The 24,087-nt window shown below is 41.7% G+C and overlaps 1 long non-coding RNA gene across 1 annotated transcript in view; it reads right to left on the reverse strand.

The window, feature by feature from the left end:
* The window catches only part of LOC139751742 (uncharacterized), a 108,240-nt gene extending 84,463 nt beyond the window's left edge, over positions 1-23,777 (reverse strand). The window contains exon 1 of the long non-coding RNA XR_011713413.1: positions 23,319-23,777. This is a non-coding gene — a long non-coding RNA (uncharacterized lncRNA). The remainder of the gene's footprint in view (positions 1-23,318) is intronic.
* Positions 23,778-24,087: the final 310 nt, after the last annotated feature.

Genomic DNA, 24,087 nt, shown 5'->3' on the forward strand with positions numbered 1-24,087 from the left:
CTTATCGCCCACTGACGGTGATACAAGTTCTCTGAAGGTGACTTCACCACTTGCAGGTGAATCGTGGTAATGCCTATATATATATATATATATATATATATATATATATATATATATATATATATATATATAAATATATATATATATATATATATATATATTTTTTTTTTTTTTTTTTTCATACTATTCGCTATTTCCCGCGATAGCGAGGTAGCGTTAAGAACAGAGGACTGGGCCTTTGAGGGAATATCCTCACCTGGACCTCTTCTCTGTTCCTTCTTTTGGAAAATTAAAAAAAAAAAAAACCGAGAGGGGAGGATTTCCAGCCCCCCGCTCCCTTCCCTTTTAGTCGCCTTCTACGACACGCAGGGAATATGTGGGAAGTATTCTTTCTCCCCTATCCCCAGGGATATATATATATATATATATATATATATATATATATATATATATATATATATATATATACATATATACACGATGTGGTATACCGGGGTCGACGTCCTGTCAATGGATTGAACCAGGGCATGTGAAGCGTCTAGGGTAAACCATGGAAAGTTCTGTGGGGCCTGGATGTGGAAAGGGAGCTGTGGTTTCGGTGCATTATTACATGACAGCTAGAAACTGAGTGTGAACGAATGTGGCCTTTGTTGTCTTTTCCTAGCGCTACCTCGCGCGCGTGCAGGGTGAGGGGGTTGTTATTTCATGTGTGGCGGGGTGGCGATGGGTATGATTAAGGGGAGACAGTATGAATTATGTACATGCATATGTCTGTGTGTGTATATATATATGTATACGTTGAGATGTATAGGTATGTATATGTGCGTGTATGTATATACATGTGTATGTGGGTGGGTTGGGCCATTCTTTCGTCTGTTTCATTGCGCTAACTCGCTAACGCGGGAGACAGCGACAAGGCAAAATACATGAATAAATAATAAATATAAACCTTATGCTCGTGTGTGTGTGTGTCCATCGGGAGAGACCACAGGTCAAGAAGCGCGGTAATGTCTTTATGTGGCAAGTAGATCACAACTGTTAGGGTAAATACTTACGTGTTTGTTTTATGAATATATCTTGGACATAAAGGGTCTTGTGATATGCTATATCAGTGTTAGCAATGCACGAGAGGTGAGTAGTGACCAGCACGCATGACCAAGAAGCATGGCCGCTAGGAGCCCACAGGCGGCTATAGCAGAGGTTGCAGGTCCTCCCTGTGCCCCGCGGGAAGGAGGGGAGGCGTCCCCCTGAGCAGTTTTCCCCGGGCCACTCAAGTCCTCAGTCCTCCCCTGACCACAAGTAAACAAGCTGCGTGAGAACAAAGCTATAGGAAGTCTGTTGACTTTCTTTTCCTTGATTGTTTACGTTTATGGCTGACATGAATAATAAAAGAAAATGTCCAACATAAACTACAGAATGTAAGTGGCGTCTGAGAATGACAATGCTTGCAAAAATGGTGCGAGTGCCAGGCTCTCGTCCCGTGTAAATACTCAACTTGTATTTGGGGGAGGCTCCCCCTTTTCCCCGAGGGCGCGGTCCTAGGGGACCTGTCCCAGTCCCAGGGACCTCCACTCATCCTTCCGGGTACCTCATGCACGTAATCACAAGCTACGGTTCACACCTTCCCCAAGCAGCTCCTGAGCTCAGGTCCCGCGCCTGTGCTACCCTCCGGGTGCCTTGGGTGTGAAAGAGGACCGTCATTTCTGTGGTGGATCGTTTGTATATCTCTATACATCAAAACTACTAAGAACAGTTTCATCCCGTGTTAACGTACGACACAGAGTCTCAACTGTTCCGGGCGGAACTACTGCTGCCAATGACACTTCTGTGGCAACTGACGCGAAGTGCGACACGAAGCGTAGATTAGAGTAATTAATGTCGGTCAGTCCACGAAGGCAAACACAGGTTCTCCACACACTCCTGCTCCACCACCAGACCCCACCACGGAACACGGTCTCGTGGAAAACTATATAACTTGAAACTAATAATGAAAGCCATTACTGTACTCGGGAGTCGGGGCCAGACACCACTTAAAGCCAGTTTCCTCATAAGCAACCAGGATACACTGGAGGACTAATTTTTTGTCCAATATGTTACCAGTGTTCCTACATATAAAGTTTCAAGAAACAAATCATATTCATAACTCTTTTTAACACAATAAACTCACAATAAATGGTGCAAGAGTAGTATCCGAACGCGTACAAAGAGGGAAAAAAAATGTATTGTTGAGGCAGCAGCTGCCATTGTAAGGGAAGGACATCCGCTCACGTGCGGTTGGTAGCCGTATAAACACATTGGTTAAGCCGCTCGAACGTGGGGAATGTATGGCACCAGCAACTCGGAGGAGCACTGGGAACCTACTCAAGCACAACAGTAAGATCCTTAAGAGCGACCAAGCTACCCTTGAACATAAGCGTGGTCTTTGAGTTGACCCTGAAGGAGCAGGTCAAAGGCCGCGCCATCACGTTCAGAGGACGTCGTACTTTCGTGGCGTAATGGCTAATGACAGGATAAAGGTCAGCGGGAAAGATAACTCAGTAAACGAAAAGGTCTCGAGGACGAGCTAACCTCGCTGTTGCCATACCGAGGTCATTCAGCGGTCATCCCAGCCGCGTGCACACACCGGAAGTATGGATCAAAGGACTTTATTGATCTCTGCAGCAACAGAGGGAATGCAACCAGTACGAGGCAGTATGGCGAACTGATCTGATCAATCCTTCAAGTCAACAGAATTCCTCCTACCAGAGGAAGTTACCATCTGCCTTCCAGTGTAAACAACACTTGCTGGATGTGACACGATTGACGACATGCGTCTCATATTACGTGTGACTCCATCTCCAACCCTCACTCTGCTACTCAGCCTCATCATAGCATGATCCACTTTGGTTACATTTGGCTGTTATATAGGTTAGGAACGTTAGGTGGAGATACGTTCAAACACTCATATGAGCCTTAGGATAAAATCTAATGAAATGACGAGGGTGTGGGGTGAATAACCCAGAATAAAATGGCGAAAGCAAGAGCACATAATTTTCCACATGTCAAGTAGCGAAACATGTTCATATGTTTATTTTCAATGGTTCTGTTACAGATCCCTCATGACCCGTCCTCGAGGTGTACCTCCACCCATACTGGACTGCCCTTCATTAGATCACACGGGGAAGTATCGATCAAGACCCGAAACGAAGCCATATTAGTCCTCTGTCAACCCCTAACAGAACCCGTACCTTTGTACAAGTGGCTAGGTAATGTTGGTACGTCCTGGACAAGGTCTTTGCTTTTACGAATTCAAAATATATGATCACCGACGATATGCAAAGTGTATCTGGCAGCGATGAGTTTTTTACTTCAGTTCATGCCCGTCTTCGGGTATTAAGAGTATATGGTGTTGGAGGTAAGTTGCTAGAAGCAGTGAAAGGATTTTACCAAGGATGTAAGGCATGTGTACGAGTAGGAAAAGAGGGAAGTGATTGGTTCCCAGTGAATGTCGGTTTGCGGCAGAGGGGCGTAATGTCTCCATAGTTGTTTAATTTGTTTATGGATGGGGTGGTTAGGGAGGTGAATGCAAGAGTTTTGGAGAGAGGGGCAAGTATGCAGTCTGTTCTGGATGAGAAGGTTTGGGAAGTGAGTCAGTTGTTCGCTGATGATACAGCGCTGGTTCCGGATTCTGGTGAGAAACTGCAGAAGTTGGTGAATGAGTTTGGTAAAGTGTGTGAAAGAAGAAAGCTGAGAGTAAATGTGAATAAGAGCAATGTTATTAGGTTCAGTAGGGTTGAGGGACAAGTTAATTGGGGGGTAAGTTTGAATGGAGAAAAACTGGAGGCAGTATCTCAGATATCTGGGAGTGGATTTAGCAGCGGATGGAAGCATGGAATCGGAAGTGAGTCACAGGGTGGAGGAGGGGGCGAAGGTTCTGGGAACGTTGAAGAATGTGTGGAAGGCGAGAATGTTATCTCGGAGAGCAAAAATAGGTATGTTTGAAGGAATAGTGGTTCCAACAATGTTATATGGTTGCGAGGCATGGGCTAAATAGATAGGGTCGTGCGAAGGAGGGTGGATGTGTTGGAAATTAAATGCTTGAGGACAATATATGGTGTGAGGTGGTTTGATCGAGTAAGTAAGGAAAGGATAAGAGAAATGTGTGGTAATAAAAAGAGTGTGGTTGAGAGAGCAGAAGAGCGTGTACTGAAATGATCTGGTAACATGGAGAGAATGAGTGAGGTAAGATTGACGAAGAGGATTTATGTGTCAGTGGTGGAGGTAACGAGAAGCGGGAGAGCAAATTGGATGTGGAAAGATGGAGTGAAAAAGATATATGTGCGTGAAGAAACAGGTCCCTGTTTTTTTATATTTTTGTTTTAGGCTCCAGTCAAGGACAGAAGCCCATATCTAGGCCACGCCTTAACTGATATATAAAGAGGTTAATGAAACGGGAAAAGAAGAAACGAGGGAAAGTGTTTACGAATTTTGGAAAATGTGAAAAACTTGTCTTTTAAAAAGTGATACGTAAAGTTAATGGGAATCACATGAGACTGTAGAGTTCCAAAGCCTCAAGATGTCGGGAAAGAAAGTTAGGAAAACGGCCCATCCTTGAAATACCAACGGCCACACAGTAATCATGCGGCGGAGCGACTTGCCCAGTACTGTGTATTTCCGTGATCTAGCTAGTGGTGATGGGAACACTAGCAGCCAACTCCCGGGAGCAAAAACAATAGTAATAATACACCAGGTTACCATATGTAGCATGGGCCACATTCTATATAATGAGAGCGTATGTGGTCTTAGAACTATCCTTAACACCTGAAGAAGTTGCTAAGAAGGATTTTTCATTTAGTATATGCAGTCTGAAGCTGACAACTTAAATAATCCTGGCAGTTTGTGGGCTTAAAGCCCAAACCACCAACCAGCCTAATGAAGCAAGAGGTCCCTCAATGGCATTAGGTCCCTATGTGAGACACTAGTTCCCTTCTGTTGGACAACCGCTTGATCAATGATAATCTGAAGTTGTCACCGAAATAACCAAGACGATTTAGTGGGGACGGACAGGTTAAAGATCTTTAAAACCTGATGCTGTTTTTTTTCACAGGTGCAAAGTTGCTTGTTGCTGGCAACTGGAGGCAATATCTAGACAACTCACTATTCTAATCAACTTCCACCTACGTCAGAACTAGAAGCATCTTGTCCATATGGTGACTGTAAAATCGATGCAATGTACCATCTCTTAGACCTTAATTTTCCAGGACTATAAGAGCCGGATGTGCTACATGGAGACGCAAACTCCTAAAAGGCCTCCCCTTGATATGCTCTGGCCGTTCTTTCTCAGGGTTATGTAAGAATGTACTTAAGACATAGGTGACGAGCAGTATAAATACAAGAGTAGAGTACCCTTATGAGAGGAGGTCTTAAGTGTTGAAACAGAGTACTTGTTCTGGACCACACATTATCGCCTGGAAGGTGATGTATTTTTCCAAGATAATTTCGTCTACATCACCAAATAATTCCAAACCTTCAAGCACTATATATAAGCAGCAGTGACATGGAGGAACTGGCCGAAATCGGACCCCTTGAGTGGAGTTCCTGAGGCCAGCGGGAGGGACCATCTCCAGGAAGGTTCTCAGCAGCTCTCCAAAAGACAAAGGAGACTAAACCTCATCAAAGCGGCCACGTTCACAAATGTTTATCCAGCGATTCCAGTTTTCTGCAGTCGAGCTTTCCAGGACTAGGGTGTACTCAACATATTTCATTTCAGCACTGATATGAACACAAGTGACGAATCCCACGTCAACCCTACCCCTCCCTCCTCCCTCCTGAAGCTGAATTACATAATCCAAACCGATGAAGGTCATAATGTCTCACCTAAGTTACTAAAATGCATCACAAACTGGATGACACGATATGGAAAGCAGAAGAAAAGCTTGGATGTAAATCATGTGTGTAGCCAGTGGTTCTGCGCACCGTTCTGTGCACCTTACATAGGTTCACTAGGCTGTACAAAAGCTGAGGGGTAGTAGGGCTCAAATTGTTAACCCTATACATTATCTAATACAGACCAGCCGCTCCCCTGATGTGTGGCAATGCGACTGCTAGTGACGATCAGACGGGCTAGAATAAGAAAAAAAAAAAAAATCAGTCGGCTTTTCCTTTCATCTACCACACAACCACATCCTCCACATTGGCCATCTCTCAGGATGGATTTCGTATTCATGCGACCGCGTTTCAGCCCCTTCCCCCACCATAATTCAATTTCACGAAAGAAGACAGCGGGGACTTTCTCTGGGATAACCAGTTTAAATATATAGCTCGTAAAACACAGACACCAAAGAGAGGGACGGAAATAATTCAGTACTCGGAGATGCTTAAGGTGTTACAGACAAGCAACCTACAGTTAGCGAGGAACACGCAGGTCCTTAGACGACATCTACACTGCTAATCAGGAGAAAAGAAAGAGAGGGTTAGGCTGTCTAAAGACAAGGGTCTCGGCCAGATATTAAGGTTAGACGAATCCTTAAAATGAACATCAAGACTGCTGAAAGACACGAACTGAACACCTTTTTTTCTTTACCCTGAACGTCAAAAGGTCAACTTACTGCACACAACTACTGGACGGCCGGGCAAACACCAGACGACTGTCACATATGATGGATTTTTTTTTTTCTATTTCAACCGCGAATTCACATACTGAAAGACCTCACTGTGGTCATGAATCTTTAGTAAATGCATCGTCCCCCAGCCCATCGCTCCACTACCACTTTACGCTGTGGCTGGCCTGACCCAGGCTACTTGCATTACACAAAGACTTTGGACATGTCAAACGTTCCTCCAGCCGAGCCACTTGGTTCATGTCATACCAATACCTTACCAAAGGTCAGTCGCATTAAGAATCTTAATTAGTTCCAGCCTGCTGCTCTGACTAGGTGCCTCTGGAAGGTCATGGAGAGGATTGCCAGGAGTGGGCTCTTGCAAACACCGGCCTCCTTCTAATGGTCAAAAGTTTTTACATTATCAAGTGTGACAAAAGCAAAATACTGAGCACAGTAGGTAACAATGACCTTGTGGCAGAACATTTCTAAGGCACCTGCTAAACAAACTATATATATATATATATATATATATATATATATATATATATATATATATATATATATATATATATACACACACACACACACACACACACACACACCGGAAAAACCCATTAGACTGGAATGCCTGTCCCGGGGTACTACCTGCTCCCGCCCTTTCCTGCTTGGAGGATTTGGAATGGATACCTCAGTGCTACCACATCAAAGGTAAGCGGCCTTGGAACTAAAGCCGCGTCCCGGCCAATGGCTTCATGAACTTCTCATTCTCAATGCAGACTGCAACGGGAGAAGAATAAATCAAATAAATGAGCTATTCTTAGGAAGGGGAAGTGAGGTGATTGACATTTGGTAAAAAGCCAAACTATGGTGGAATGGAATAGAGCAGGAGTGCGTTTAGCCTTGGGACAAGGTGTAGAAAGTTATGGCAAAAGAAAGACTTGGAAGCTGTGATGTAAGAAAATTGGACCGACAAGATGGGTCATTTCCGGTACGAGAGTGGGTTTGACTGATTATTTTTGCTGTTTGCGCTCTAGTTGAAGCCTAGGAATATGTCTACAAATAAATGAGCGAATGAGTCCAAGAAAGAAGCTCGATATGTTTTACGACAATGAATACATACAAGACTACGTGAAACAGGAGAGAGTTCTAGGAGTACATTATCAAGTGATGCGTGAATCACATGCATCAGCCGTGAGAGTGTAGTTGCTACATAATTTCATCGCAGAAATGTTCATTAAAATACCAAATATATAAGAATGAGATCCCACAAAACAGAAAATACAGTCCTATTCTATAAACGATTACAATTAATCGCCTTTTGGCATCAGCTCCCATCCCTGCGAATTTTAGATCCCATTTCGTATACTAAATATGTTACCCGTTAATCCATTAAGGCAGTTTCGGCTGGATAAATTCTCAGCGAGTAGCGTAGTCTTCCCGTGCCAAAACAAGTATAACACTGAATGCGACACAATCTTATAAACACAATATAGTTCGCAATGAATGTTTTCGTAGGTTTTAAAGCTTTAGTAGAAACAAAAGTGCCACCCCTTCGTGTTTCGCTAGGAACAGCTGACTTTAGCATATGGAATCAAAACGGCCAGAAAGTGCAACAACAACCAGCCTGCTTGGCGCGCGGCAACTGAATACGAACTCCTTGTCAACTGCAGAGTCAGAACCTTGGACGTAAGACCCCCACTTCCTGTGCAAACAGACATGTGGACATCTGAACGTAAAGGATAAGATGCAACGAGAAATATATTGCCTTGGGAGCCATAGCATCTACTTAAGAACCAAACGAGTCCCTCAGAGTAAAATCAATGTACTGAATGCGATGATGCGCCAGCGTTTTACATTAATCATTACATTATATAGAGACAAACATACTAATACTTACAGCTCTGAGGTACAAATGTGTGGGTGATACTGTGTGGTTGGTTGAGACGGCCCCTGAAGGTTCACTCTAATGTATTTCATTTTATCTTGAAACTTCTACCATTGTACCACAGAGTCTGCAAGTAACTCGTTCACAATATAATTGCGTCTTCCGATTATGCGTGTGCACTCAACTACATATATACTGTTACTATACAACAGACATATTGAAACCCCATCACTGTAACGCAGTTACTTTCCCGAGCAAAATGCAACATCTCGAGGTATCCTTGTATTGCAACATTCACAACAATAAACCGATAGAACTACTGCTGCACAGCTCAATACCCATGCAGTCCTTTGGTTGATGAGAATGTGTTCTAAAATCTATCTGAATTCTACTGGAGTACAGCACTGGTTCCTGTTGAGATCAAAACTGGATTTCCGAAGAAATTACACCGGTAACAATGTCTGTAGTTCATCCTCAGCCCACAACCCACAGGCTGCGGAACTTTAGATAAAAAAAAAAAAATCTTTCCCCGTCATATGAAAGAGCTGTTTCTATTTTTCATTTAAGACAACACAGTAGATCAGTACTTACGTGTGGCAAGGCTCACAGATTATTAGCTTCAGGCAAGTCAAGGCCGTCGCCAAGGCCGACTTTGCCAGACGTACGATGCTCCTTCGCCATAAGATGCAATAGGTATGCACTTAATGTGCTACACCAATGTTGTTTCAGCACACTTATAAGTAATTCCTCTACACAATAATGGAATATCGCCTATATTAGATGACTGATGTTTCGGTATTTGGCATATCTTTTTTTTTTTTTTCATACATATTCGCCAGTTCCAGCGTTAGCGAGACTGCGTCATGAAAAGATGACTAAGCCCGATGGGCAATCCTCACTTGGCCCCCTTCTCTGTTCCTTCTAACGGAAAGTAAAACAGGAGGGGAGGATTTCCATCCCCCTCCCAACCCCCAACACACACACACACACACACACACACTCATCCCTTTCAGTCGTCTTCTACGACACACAGGGAATACGTGGGAAGTATTCTTCCTCCCCTGTCTACCGGGATATATATTTTATATGAACATATATTTATATGTTTACAGTCTTCTGTTTTCAGCAACTGCTTTTCGTATGATACACCTCCAAACATGGATCCTGAGAACCTAATTCCAAATAACGTTCGATTTCAGTTTCTTTTCTGTTATATTATATATCATGCATGTAATCACTCTACATCACAAAACATATTTTCATTCTGTGAAGGATCGGTGACCTGGGACAGCCTGACGCATGGAATGTTGGTCATGTTTCCTTCACAAAACCCAAGTGCAGACTGTATCATTATCATGTCCATCAATTCAGTGTCAAAATACTCAAAAGAAATAGTCTAGCTCCTCGAAATTCTCGTTAAGAGAACACATATCTGTTATTTTTAATTACCTTCATCAGAAATTAACTGTTTTGGATAAGTTGGCAACATTCGTCCATGCCCACGAAGATAATGGTAGACATGACAACACCTCTATGCACACTAGGACCGGGAAGGAATCACCTTTACCCTTACTCCTGCATTCATTCTTCCACATTTCGATGAAAACTACGTCCACTTAATCCTTGATCCACTAACACTCTCTAAATTGTCTGAATCAAGCGTAGAGTTCATGTAATAATTTGGGTGTCTTAATACGGCTCGCGCGAGGTAATTATTCCACAAGCTTCAGGATTGTGATGGTTACTACTCGAATGGAAAAAAATATATATATGGACTGATGTATGGAGATACCCTCTAAGATGCCAAGAAGTGAAATCTGAATAATTAACACCCCAAGTGCCGCGTGCAGACTTTCAAAAATATTACCAATACAACTCCCGGAGGTGGCGTGTCCAACATATAAAATATCAGGAGTATATAGGTTAACACAAACTAGCCATTACATACTGCCATACATCTTACAACCAAATTAAGTACACATTAGTGACAACCTGAAATCGCATTGCAACAAAAAATGGTCTTACCTGTGTGCAGTTTCCCACTTGCCAGACGTATGACTAATAAACATTCACCAAACCGAAAGCAAACCTTGTCAACATCTGATGAATATAAATCATAAATAAACAGATTCTCTCCCGTAAAATGACACTAATGACCATGGTAATGTGACAGCACATCGAGTATATACCTGTAGGATTTTGTATTTTCCCGACAAATATCTTGGAACTTAGGCATCAATGGTATAATAACAAAACAGGTAAAACGCTCAGCTATTATTATACAGGATCCCATCCTAGTCACGCCAGTCTAGGGTGGAGCGACCTCAAGTCATCCAGCTGCAAATGGGTTGCTTGGTCCTCACAGGAGGTAATTTCAACCGTATTGCTCCCTGTGAGTACAACGAGAATGGTCCGGTGTGCAAACACTAGCAAGGGGACTTAGAAATAAAAACATATAGATTAACTATATAGTAGTTTCTTGTGAATAAACGTAAACTTTGCTTTCAGATGGAGGGTGTGAACTGACCGTAAAGATTCCTTATATGATGGCTTATGCCTCTCGTCCTACCACCCGTCACACTGTGCTTGCCTGCCAGTTTTATTTCTCGTCTCTAGTAGAGCTTCTACTGCCGTGCTGGCGAATGCTGCCCAGGATAATGTCACGTTCAGTAAGTCGGCAACATTCACATCCCTGCCCAAAGACTTAACCCAAGATTTTCCACTTGATGGAAAGGACTAGCCTTCAACAGTGCTGTCACAATTTTATAGGGTACAACTGTGATTTTTCACGTGTGAGGATTTGGTAATCTGCCAATGACTTTAAATTTCCTTCCCATGTTCTTAAGGTCTTGTCTGAAGGTCGGGGAAGGCCCAAGTGAAACTTCACTCACATATGATTATAGTCTAGTTAACTTAAGCACATTTTCTCGACTGATTTTATAGTCAACTTAAGCAAGCACATTTTCTCGACTGATTTGATTGTCTAGTTAAGCACATTTTTTTCGAATGATTTTACCAGCGACTTAAGTCTCTGCCATAATTCAAGTGTGAAATTGTGAAACTCAAACGATACTTTCTTTCTGGAAATGATAAAAAGTACATAGAATTAAATAAGTAACTAAGTTATATAAGTCAAACATTATTCATCACAGAAAATAACCCGAGACAAGAGTACCTACTACGTACCCTGCCATCTTCTGGCAGCAATACCCCTATCAGTACATTTCCAGGCCAAGATGGTCGTCGTCCCTTTACTTATTATTTTCCTCATCTTCCTGTACACAAACATCATTATCAAAGGCAGTATCTAGGTCATAAAAAATATTTCGGAGAAAGAACCCATCATTTATAAACGATAAACTGACAAAAAAAAAAAAGACCTACAGCATATTGGAAGACGGTAAGAATAAGATCATCCAATTTTGTTTTCTGCCGCCAACCTACGCAGCGAAAAAGTTGAACACAAAGAAAACGAGTCCACGACATAACCTGCTGTAGACGGCGTCTAAACAATCAAATTCACTGATAATAGTTTTAAAAAAGGAAAAAAAAAATCTTACGCACTGATGATAGTTCTCAAAAAGTCGAGAGGTAAGTCATCCGTTGTACCCAAACAGAACTCATCTTGAGCACTTCCCACCGAACAATTTAAAAGAGTAAAGAGAAAGAGATTAAAGAAAATTTCACCAATTTACGTGAAACAAATTCTATGTTACTGCATTCCTCATTTACGCCAAAATTTTCCACCACAGCATCAAACTGGTGGCTATGTAAGCAGCTGAGAGCACGTATGGCCTTATCGTGAATAACTGAAGATGCTCAAGATTTTTAGGCTGATTTTTATAACGACGTTGAGCACTCGATAGCCCACATAACCAACCAACCATCTCAATTTATATTGTAAGATTTAGTTCCAATAAAAGTAAATGGCTCGAGAAAGTAAATATAACAGGACTTTATGTAACGCAAGTGTAAAAGTCATTGCCTAGTCAGAAATACCGGAACGTACAAATCCATGACACAGCTACTTTAAGGAAACTGATGTAAACACCAGCTGATGTTAACGTGGTAAACTTTACTCCTGAGAAACTCCAATGTATACTTCCCATGAGAACACTTAGTATAATTTTGGTTTGCCCTTCTAGTTTTCTTTCTCAAGCCTACAGCTTTTCAACAACAACTGTGAGCACAACTGTGAACAAGACGAAACAGTAGTCCGCACTGGCAGTCTTGTGGTGCAAACACATGCGCGCGTGTGTGCGTGTGTCTGTGTGCGTGTGAGTAGGTCAGTTACTGAGTGGAGAGAGAGAGAGAGAGAGAGAGAGAGAGAGAGAGAGAGAGAGAGAGAGAGAGAGAGAGAGAGAGAGAGGGTGAGAGAGGGTGATATTCTATTTGAACTGTACTGGGAGGGACTTTTATACTCCTAAGGCCCAAGTCTTGAACATCTTTTGTGTGTTAATACCTCCTTACGACATCTCTTTCCGAGGATAGTGTAAGATCACCAAACAAACTTTATATGCTGAAGATAGTTCCACGTGACCTTTCTAAGTAATGTCGACTCGTTGTATGGGCAACACCCATTAAGCGTGGCCTTGATGACGACCTTGCCCTCGTAGAAAGTCCTACTGGAGGCATCTGTGGCATCCTCTGACCCTGTCTTCCCTCATCCTAGGACCTGGGACGTCAACGGCGCCAACTCTGCGTCAGGAAGCACTACACAGTCTGCCATAAATAGGTTGGTACAGTTGCGATGTTCAAGGATCGCCTGGCTCTTGCTCAGTATATGACAAGTTTCATAAGCACACAGTAAGACGGGAAGAAGGGGAAGGAAGTAGGTCACTCCTATCTCGTTTGTATATACCTGTGCAGGTGAGAGAGGCTTCCCAGTCCCTACTGTAATACGACGAGGCACGAAGGGACGAAAGCGAGGCAGAGTGTAACATATCTAGTTCCCATCTGTTTCTTCCTCTGAAGGTGTTTCTCTGTCAGAGTGCGGTGTTGTAGGTTGGCCCAAGCAACAGATGGCTGGAATCCACTTTCACTGGGAGACGGTGCAGGCCGCACCGCTAACGGGGAATGGGAAGCTACTCTATACTGAGCCGCGGACGTCGGTGGGTCATCCCCGGAGACTGTCATCAGCGGGTTCCTCCTCACCTTGCTTACTCAACTGCCTTGTTTTCGTTGTTACTCTAGTTCTTGCAGTATTTTTTTTTTCAGCGTTTCACTACGTGCTGTTAATCTATTAATGTTCCTTGTTAAGCCATGCGTGTAATTGTATTTCTTTTTTTTTTCCATCAGTTACGCGAGATATGTTAGTGAAACAAAGGAACACAAGATCTGTCAGCGATCTCCTTCGGCAGTAATGATCTCTAGACTCTGGCAAGGAGAAACCAGCAGTTGTTGTACAGGATCTCACGTGTCCTCGCGGGGTATCCTAGCTAGCTATCACTCCAGCCAGGGTCGCCGCGGTAATTCAGTTGGAATATATCATTCGCATGAAAAAAAAAAAAAAGGGAAATAACAAATGATCTCTGAAGTGAAAAGCAGTAGCAGTTGGATTGGTCTATGTTGGGATTTAGGTTTGCTACGAGTTACCACTCGAAAAAAAAAAAAAAACTGACAAATGCAACTCATGAATGCGCACACGGACGAACCGACACTACTAGTTAAGCGACACGGATGGTCGGATCAGCTTACGACACTCTCACTTTATCAATGTTCATAAACATTTCCAGACTTGTTCCTCGGCCATATATGCCCAAGTAACACCTTACACTTAAGGAACGGGTAGATGACGTGCTTAAAACTCCCTATAAGAGTACAGTTCTCACCCAGGACTGTACAAAAGAGAAATTACACGTCAGTCGAACATCCTCGCACGGTACATAGGACGCTTACACACACACACACACACACACACACGGACAAGTTATCTTGATATTGGATACAATGACAGACAAGAACCTCGCGGTTCTAAGACAAAGAAAAATGCAATCGTTTCAGTATGTGAGCTACGAAGACATGTGTAAACTTTCCCTTGAAGACAGTCTCGTAGCTGTGGTCCAGGACGGTCACAGTGCTGCCACACACTCTTCCTTTGGCTTCCTGTTCAACTTCTGTCTCCTTCCCTGTATCACAGACAGTTCTCCTCCCTGTCCTCTAATTCTTTCGTGTCATCCCTACTGTATTACCACAGGTTACTCTAATTATTTGGAGATGTGAACTCACCGCAAAACTATATAAAATGAAAGTCATTCCCGTTACCTGGAGATCAAATTTAACATTGCAATGCAAAGATTTCATGACGGAAAAGTTCCTTCCCATGGAAATACTTCATTAAGGCCATGAACATTTTGAGTTATATCTAGGAGAGAAACAGTCATAAGAGTGAGAGTTGAGGAACTGTCGGCGATAAGTGGGTGAGTCTACTGTGCTGGTGTGGAGGCGGGTGCGGCCGCGGATGGCCTACCTAAGGAAGCACATTTCTCCACCTCTGGCTACACCGCTCGTTCCTGCTGCGCTACTCGACACCGTTGGCAGCGTGACGCATCCTAAACATGCAATTATAACTCCTGACCTTTATAACAATCACGCATTGCTCTATCTCCGTCCGTGACACCTCCTCCCCAACTCTCTGTCTCTCTCCGCCTAGCCCCTCCCCCACCACCTTATAATTAGCCTCACTCTCAGTTATGTTGCCCCTCCCTCCCCCTTCCCAAGTTTCTCTTCCTCCCAACCCTTCCTCCATACCGTTCCTCACTTGTACATACTAACCGCTCTTTCCTTCCACACTTTATTCCCCCCTTTTCATATTCTTGAAATAAATCAGTTTATAAATCATCCATCTTCTGTACCATCTCTCTCTGCCACTGGTCTTTACATCTTACCTTCTGTACCGCCTTCCACCAACCCAGCCCAGCCAGCCAGCCAGCTACCAGATTAGATACTCCTGATAGTGTATGCCCGTCAACCGTGACTTTACACGATACCACATTGTCTGTGAGGTTAGCGTTACGTTAGATGGTCCGTGAGACGCGGCAAGTCTTATGCCTGGCTCGGTTTAAGCGCTGTCTAGCTTATTAATGGTTTACACAGGTTGACTAAAGTGGCGTGAGACTTATTACAAGCGAGTGTGGTAGAAAGACGACCTGGGCGGAAACTGTTGGTTTTACGCTAGTATACCCTCGTATTCTAACCCTGTATTTACAGCATATCTTAACATATACATGTATACTTTCACCTACGATATGTGTGTGTGTGTGTGTGTGTGTGTGTGTGGTGTGGTTTCGGTGCATTACACATAACAGCTAGAGAATGGATGTGAGAGTCTGTGGCCTTTCTTCGTTTGTTCTTAGCGCTACCTCGATAACGTGGGAAACAACGATCAAATGTTGAGAAAAAAAAATGATGGCGTGTTCTTGGATTTCTAGTTTTAGTTTCTGCTTTAGTTCTGACAGATCTCATTTGTCCGTTGGTTGTAAGGCTTCCTCAGTGCAAATAGTTTCAGAAAGATCGGGTATATGTTCGCTTAATTTTATCTCGGGAATATATGTAAACGTGAGGAACTTCTGTAAGGATGTTTTGAAAGAGTTTATGGGGGTGGGAGTAAGGTAAGTGTATGTCGGTTCGACCCAAGCCTGAGTATGATGATGGCCTGATTTTTGACCTGACTCGTAAGAGTCTAGTCAAAGGTCACGGCATCACACCCCAAGGGTCGTCACGTCGTGCTCAAAGGTCGTGTTTAGCTCCTTGTACATACGCTTCGTTTCGTTAAGTCCACCACACTTGGAAACAGCTCAGTGACCTACCCTTTCTATCCTGCAGGCCGCTGCCTGTGGTTCACTGCTTAGTCTAGACCTCGAACTGACTTCGTGTAGGCCAGCCACCTGGGAGGTAACCCAGGCTCCCGCCAGAAATGCTGTGCAGTCTGCCGCTCGGGCGACCCTGAGAAACACGTTTATTCCAATAGGTCTGTACAGTGTGGCAGCCAGTCACAGGGGCAGTGAGGGAAATGGCTGGATGTTGTGGAATATTTTCAAGGTTTATTTTCATCATTTTCAATATTCATTAAGTTATGCCATTTGAAAAAAAAAAATCGAGACTAAATGTAGTGTTTACGTTGCAATTTATGCCCGTGTGAGGAGGTGATGATGGAAGCTCTGCTTGGGTGTCTGCACGTGTCTCTAGCGATTTTCTGTGGCTTCATGCTTGCATTTCAGAGCAGCCAGTAACTATGCACGTGTGATAAACGTGAGCGGCATAAAACATTCTTAAACACCACACGTGCCTTGCATTAAACTGTATAATTATTATTTGTGATTACACACACACACACACACACACATACCCCACCTTACCTAGGTACCCACTTATCGACCAGCCCCGAGGGAAGGAGGAACACCTGGGTCGGGTAACGGTCGACTGCCGTTGGCCGGAATTTCGTCTGCTAGAACGAAAATAGATGAAAGTCGGTGATGTCATCGGAATCCCGTGACATCAGTCCTCAGTACAGTCGGCAAAATTTCCAGAATACTTAATAAACCTTTTTTTTTTATCAAATACATAATAAAAGTAAAAGAAAATATACGTGTTATTTTCCTTAATTATATAACTCTCTGAGCAATAATCTTTTTAAGATTGCATGTAATTAGCCAATGAAGTGAACCAGGATACACACAACACTGACTCAGTTCGTCCTGTTCCATGCCTTGAGTTCAGACCTTTCCAGAGCTTTAGCCCGAAGCATCTACCAGCTGTTGCACCTAAACTTAAATGAAAACCAAAAGTCGTAATTCCTTGCAACTGTCATCCATCACTGCATTGATTACCTTGGCTGAATATGTGAGAGTTCAAGGAAGCTGCCAATATTCTAAGTCCACACTGGCCATGTTGGACTGTATCAATACATAGTTTAATATTTTGAAGCTGCATTTTGCTTTTTGCTTTTGTAATATATTTTGTGTGAATAAAAATTGCTAAATATTCTCTAAACACATTCAACATTGAACGAAATGGTATGATTGTTTCCCTAACTACTAATGCTGCTTGCTAAGTACTTATCTTCGCTCTTATTGCATGTAATACAGCTAGAAATAGAACGAACATAATAAGACGTGATTATTTTCGTAAACTAAAATGAAAAAAATAATAATGCATACAAAAAACACAGCATTACACATAAGTTCACCGCAATCTTACATTATATTCTTGTATTAAACTGATAGTCAAGCGTAACACAAATAAAACAAATAATTCTTAAGCTGTCGATACATTTTCTGTAATTCTCAATCACCATAAGACAAGAGAAGGACGGTCGGAATTGTGACGTTACAACCCGAGGCGGAATTACGACAACCTTGTGGTCGCGTCTAGGAATCGAACCCTATGCGATTCCGAAAGAGGCGTGCCCGTATCGACTCATGGTTAGTAACACTAACCACTAAACCAATGTGTGTGTGTGTGTGTGTGTGTGTGTGTGTGTGTGTGTGTGTTTTACACTCGTGTTGCACCATCTTATAACCATAAACACACACACACACACACACACACACACACTTGATCGCCCTTTCCTGCGTTAACAATGAGGCGCAAGGAACAGATGAAGAAAGACACCAGCAGCTCACATCCATTCTCTAGCTGTCATGTTGTATAATGCATCTAAACCACAGCTCCCTATCCACAATCAGGCACCACACACCTTTCCATGGTTTACCCCGGACACTTCGCATGCCTTCATCAATCACACACACATGTCACCAGTGTTCCCCGACACTCTATTCGTGCGCGCTTTCACTCCCTGTTCAGTCCACTGCACAAACTTTCGACCCATATCTCTCTCAATTTGTCTATTCCGTGGCCTTTACTCTCTATATATTCAGTTCACAATGATCTAAAATCTTATATATTATATATCTATTTACTATTATAATTTGTTTCTTATTTTTATATATATATATTTTGTTATCTCTTTGCAGTATATAGTAAGATACCACCCCAACTTCATGATGGGCCCCCCAGCCAGTTAATCACTTTTCTAAATGTCTAACGAAAGCACAAATCATAACTTTATCCTAACTTTCGCAGGTATTGATTCCAATTAAGACCCATTACAACCTACATCCAAGGGACGGAACGGCCGTGGTTGTCACTTGTGATGTTACGCCATTATTGCCTCTGTTCAACTAACGCATGATTTGTAAGTAACCCATTCATGATTTTACTTTATGTCTAATGTTACATTAAAACTGCAAAAATTGTAAATCTCCATTTCAATAGGGAAGGAGTTCCACCTCACTGCCCCATTCTCTGTAATCTTCCATCATCAGTTCTCTCCATGTCACAACCACTCCACTTCTTTCTCTACGTTACTATCCCCCACTTTCTGTGCAACCACAGCATCTCTTCCCTTATCCATTCTATCAGTCTTCTCTAAGCACCTCCTATGCCCTCTTAAAATACATTCAACAGACATCATCACTCGCCAACTTATCCAACGTTAGCAATGGGCCATATGAAACATGTTCAATCTTATATTCCTTCATGATGGCAACTTAGTGGCTTTCCGAGACTCATCTTGTTGCTCACTTCCTTATAAGCCCCTGAATTCGCCCTCTCCCCATACCCTCTCATCACGATCTCTGGTTTCCATTAGTGCACAGAACTTACAACACATTCTAAGTTTTCGTCTAATAAAATTCCTTTCCTATTTGTCTCCTTAAATACACTCACTAATTGACTCAAACGTAGTCTTATTACACTTACTATTCACCTTTCCTATAAATATACTAAATCTAACACTTCCCATTCCCACTTTTGTTATACTTTCAGATCACTGCATCAAAGTACACAGCTTGTTCATCATGCTCTTAAAACAGAATCAATTCAAGTCAACGTACAACTCCCAACAACTCTGCACTGCAACCTTGATGAAATATTTTGACATTATACCTCCTGAACTGAATACAACATTAAAAACAATCCAGACGACACCTGTAATGAATACAATATATTATAAATTCTAGGTTATTTTAATATAATTACAGTAATCATATATCAGTAAATATGCCTCCCCACTGTCTCTTACCAATCTAAGTGATGAAGATTTCCCAGGAGTAGTTAACTCATTAGACTATTCAAGTGAATGGAGAAAGTAATCTCATAATTTTTTCCTACTTTCGAGATGCTTGTTTCTTGAATTGATAGATCATGCTACCAAAAACTCTAGAATTTCATGCGGCATAGATTAGTCCCGCCCACCTATACTCTGTTTAGAACTAATCAGCATGAATTTGTAAGTAACCATATCTGTTTTCCTTTATGTCTGAAGTGTACATGTAAAACTGCAAACAGAATGTGTAAATCATCCAGTTCAATAAGGGAAGGAAGTTCCACACTCGCGGTGCCCCATTTCTTGAATCTCTGCCATCAATCAGTTTCTTCGACTTCTGTATACAGACAGCTCCACTTCATTTCGTCACGTAGCTAGTTCGACTATCCCCCACCCTGCTGCAACTCAAGCATTTCTTCCCTTTATCCATTCTATCAGTCTTCTTTCTTAGCTACTTGTTATGCCTCCTAAGAGATCACAAAAAGAACGCACCGCTGTCGATGTTCAACTGATTTAGAAGTTTGTGGGCTATGAACAGGTCATCTCTTTATTTCTCTCCTTCATGATGGACAACTAAGTGGTTTCCAGCCTCATCTTTGTTGCTCAGTTTCCTTAAATGAAGCACCTGCTCCTCTGTTCTCCCATGTACCCTCTCAATCAGATCTCTGTGTTTCCATTAAGTGCACAGACTAGACTTACGAAGCACATTCTAAGTTTTCGTCTAATGTAAGGTATGTCGTTTCGTTATGTCTCTTATGATACTCTCGGAGCTATTCGAAGCGTAGCTCTTACTTCATTAACTATGCACCTGTCATATAAAGATATAGCAAATCTAACTTCTCATTTCCCAATTTTGTTATAACTTTAAAGATACAACTGGCTATCAAAAGTGTAACAGCTTAAGTGTACATGCTCTTAAAACAGTAAATCAAGTCGAACAGACAGACTCAGAGCAACTCGCGCAGTCAAACCTCGGATGAATATATTTTGATTTAATACCTGCCTGGAAGTGAATTACAACGTTAAGAAACACTCAGATCGACCACCTGGTAATGAACACAACTAAATTTCAGAATCTGCCTCAGGTTATCGTTAATAAATTACAGTAACATCCATACCAGAGTAATATGCCTAACATAAGTGATCTCTCTACCAATCTTAAGTGACTGAAGATTTCCCGGGAGTTAGATTAATGCCAAACCTTTCAAGTGAATGGGTGAAAAGTAAAGCCTCAGTGAATTTTGGTTTCATATGTTCGGATGCATCCTTAGTGTTACGTACTCGTGTCAAAGGCAACTAGAAGAAACGTCTAGAATTTCATGCAGGACAATAATTCCCCCCCCAGATATCAGAATGACATTCTGATACCTGACGCGAAATATGACTCTGATAATGTACACAAGTACAAAAATCAATAATCAACTACCTATATGTGGAATGTACACAAGTACAAAAATCAATAATTAACTACCTATATGTGGAATGTACACAAGTACATAAATCAATAATCAACTACCTATACGTGGAATGTACACAAGTACATAAATCAATAATCAACTACCTATATGTGGAATGTACACAAGTACATAAATCAACAACCAACTACCTATATGTGGAACAGATAAAATACTACAGATACGGTAAATGTCAAATCAACTCTCAGAGAAAACTCCGAGCAGTCAATGTTCACCTCGTACATAATCCTCCCATATAGAAAACGGTTCAGGACACACCCTACCAACTCGGAAAGCACTATAACACTTCCACCGATTTGTAACCGGTTCAAACTATCCTGTAAAAGCATCCAAGGGACCAATAAAGTCATAGTTTGGCTATATCTTTATCATGGTGCTAACTGACATACTAGTGATACCAGTGGCTTAAACATTTTATTGGCTCGTTTATTTTCCTTGCACCGTGTGTGGGTTACGTTGAGGTAAGCTAAGGCAGAGTTGGGCCCCCAATTTGGAGTTAAGGCTGAACTTAATTAATGCTTAGTGTTTTTCGACAGATTTCTTATTTGTACGGATCTCGATTTTCGCGAAAAGACTTCTCCTCAATGGGAAAAGTCAATAAATCAATTGACAATGTAGAAATAATGGAAACAACTAGACGCCTAAACGCAAAGCAACAATCGTACACAATTCATTAGCTATTCTTATTAATTTCAATATACTTGAGTATGAAAGACATGCAATGCAAACTAACACGAAAGCATAGAAAATGGGCAAATACGCTCATTTCTATTACATACTGAGGATAGAAGATTTAACAGCATGGACTACATGTCTGGTGGGTTGGAGTTTAAGAACAAAGTACACGTAGGTCTAATCTAAATCAAAAATGAAAATGATAATAAAGGACAAATGTACGCATCCTTGACTTCGTATTTAACTAACTACGACGGAAGCTGATCCAACATTGATCCAACATTCGACATGACACAGGATAGGGATACGAGAGCACAGCAGAAATGGATATCTCATATGGTCATGACACACGAAGATATATTCACTGGTGAACAGAAGTGGTTAATTTCACAGCGGAAGACATAACAGGAGGTCATGAAAAGCAACGAAATATCTAGAAAAGTCAATCTCAAACATACAAATGGGACTTGAACCATCATACAGCTCATGGTCCCAATGAGGTTTCCTAATTATATGCCGACGTGTGCAGATACGCTTGATGAGCCAAACAAAATGTTTGAGGTATCTTAGTTCTTTCATTCGTATTTTCCTAAGACAGGGAAGACTTTAAAGCACAGGAAATACCTCATCTTACCAAGAAATAAGATCTTAAAAGTTTCTTTTCATATTACTGGATATTCATAAGTTCACATACGTGGATATTTCAACTTAAGCATGACAAACGTGGGTATTCACACATAAACCCTACTGTGGATGCCCATGTGAACCCATGATGTGGAACTATATACGTGAACATAGCATCAACATTTATACAAGAAAACAAGGTACTGATGTGTGAACATGGCAAAATCATTAGCAGCTGGATGGTCATACTTGAGTATGACAAGCGGAGATTCATGCATGAACACTGGGTTCATAAGATAGTAAACGAATCGCTTTCCAGACTGCAAATTTAATGGAACTGAAAAGGCTAAAGTGTTCTGACCAACCTATCGAACTTTTCTCTTACCACACCTCTGGTGCTAACTCACACACGAAAAGCCTCGGCTCAATTTCAGCCTACTGAAGCCTCCATATTTCCTCAGGTTTTCTGGCAAAGTAGATTACCCAAGCATGGTATTATAGAATAACAGCAAAGAACTCTTGACTTGCAAAAGGAGATTTAGATGTCTAATCACATGCCAAAAAGATCATACACTCCAATTTACTCATGACCCGTAAGATCAAGACGCCCTCAAAAAATCACCAAAAACGCTTTACTAGATGGAAACTGATATTTTAGCTACCAATGGATATAAAGGGTGAAGCTTGATATATAAAGATGTTTCATAACTTCTGTGGGTAGTAAACCACCTATCACGCGTAGAGCTCTACACAATAAAAAGGACGCTTGAATCCAAACTAACCACATACAGTACACTAAACATTGTGAGAGTCATCAGGCAACCCTACCTATCCCACACAATACTCCAACCATATTACATTAAACGATAGCGCTCCACTGAACACTGAAAGACTTAGTCTTACAAATGATTAAGTTTGTATTTGCGCAAAACTGCTCTCAACTTCATTAGGAACTGCCATAATGCACTTACTTGTCAACAGAACATTTGAAAGTGGCACATCATATGTCCAGGTGATGACCTGCTGAGGAAGCCTCTTCACTATGACGTCGGTGAACGATTCTTGTTTTTTCCAAACTACAAATGCAAGGGACCATGGCCTTTGTAGCACTCATTCCACTGTGGACACACCATTCCAAAGAATGTCTTACTGAACATATAGTCCCATCGTTTTTTTATGAGACATTAGCTCATTAGCTATCATAAGTATGCAACGGAAGTCAAGGAAGATTAAGGCCCACGGTACAATAACTGTGGCGCTCGAGTTCTCAGTACTCTCCATGTTACGTTTGTGACATATATCCTCAGTTTCTCTTCGCGCCAAGCATGAACACACCTAGATACACTTTTAATCACGCTTAGTCTTCCTGCATTATCTAATCGTCACAAGTAAAGTCAAGACAATCGCAGCTTTCTTAACAGTCGCCGCCATCTTCCTTGTTTATGTTCAAAAATACGAAATGACTGGTCCGTTGGTTCTATTCGCATGCGTGACAAAACACACGAAAAAAAATGTGTCAGAAAACTGATGCAAGAAATGCTAGTGTATCCCTCTTTAGTTGTAATTCTTCAAAAAAATATTAAATCATTCTTGTTTCCGTTAGTTATTACTTAATACTGAAAGCGTGTTCTAAAGCAAATCAGATATTCACATGCATGATAATTTTTTGACAAAAATCTCAGTTTTCTAATGCAGTTCTTATATCCCAACCTAAAATATACATATTCTCTAGAAAAAAAA

Source organism: Panulirus ornatus, chromosome 12 (genome assembly GCF_036320965.1).
Source record: "Panulirus ornatus isolate Po-2019 chromosome 12, ASM3632096v1, whole genome shotgun sequence".
NCBI lineage: Eukaryota > Metazoa > Arthropoda > Malacostraca > Decapoda > Palinuridae > Panulirus > Panulirus ornatus.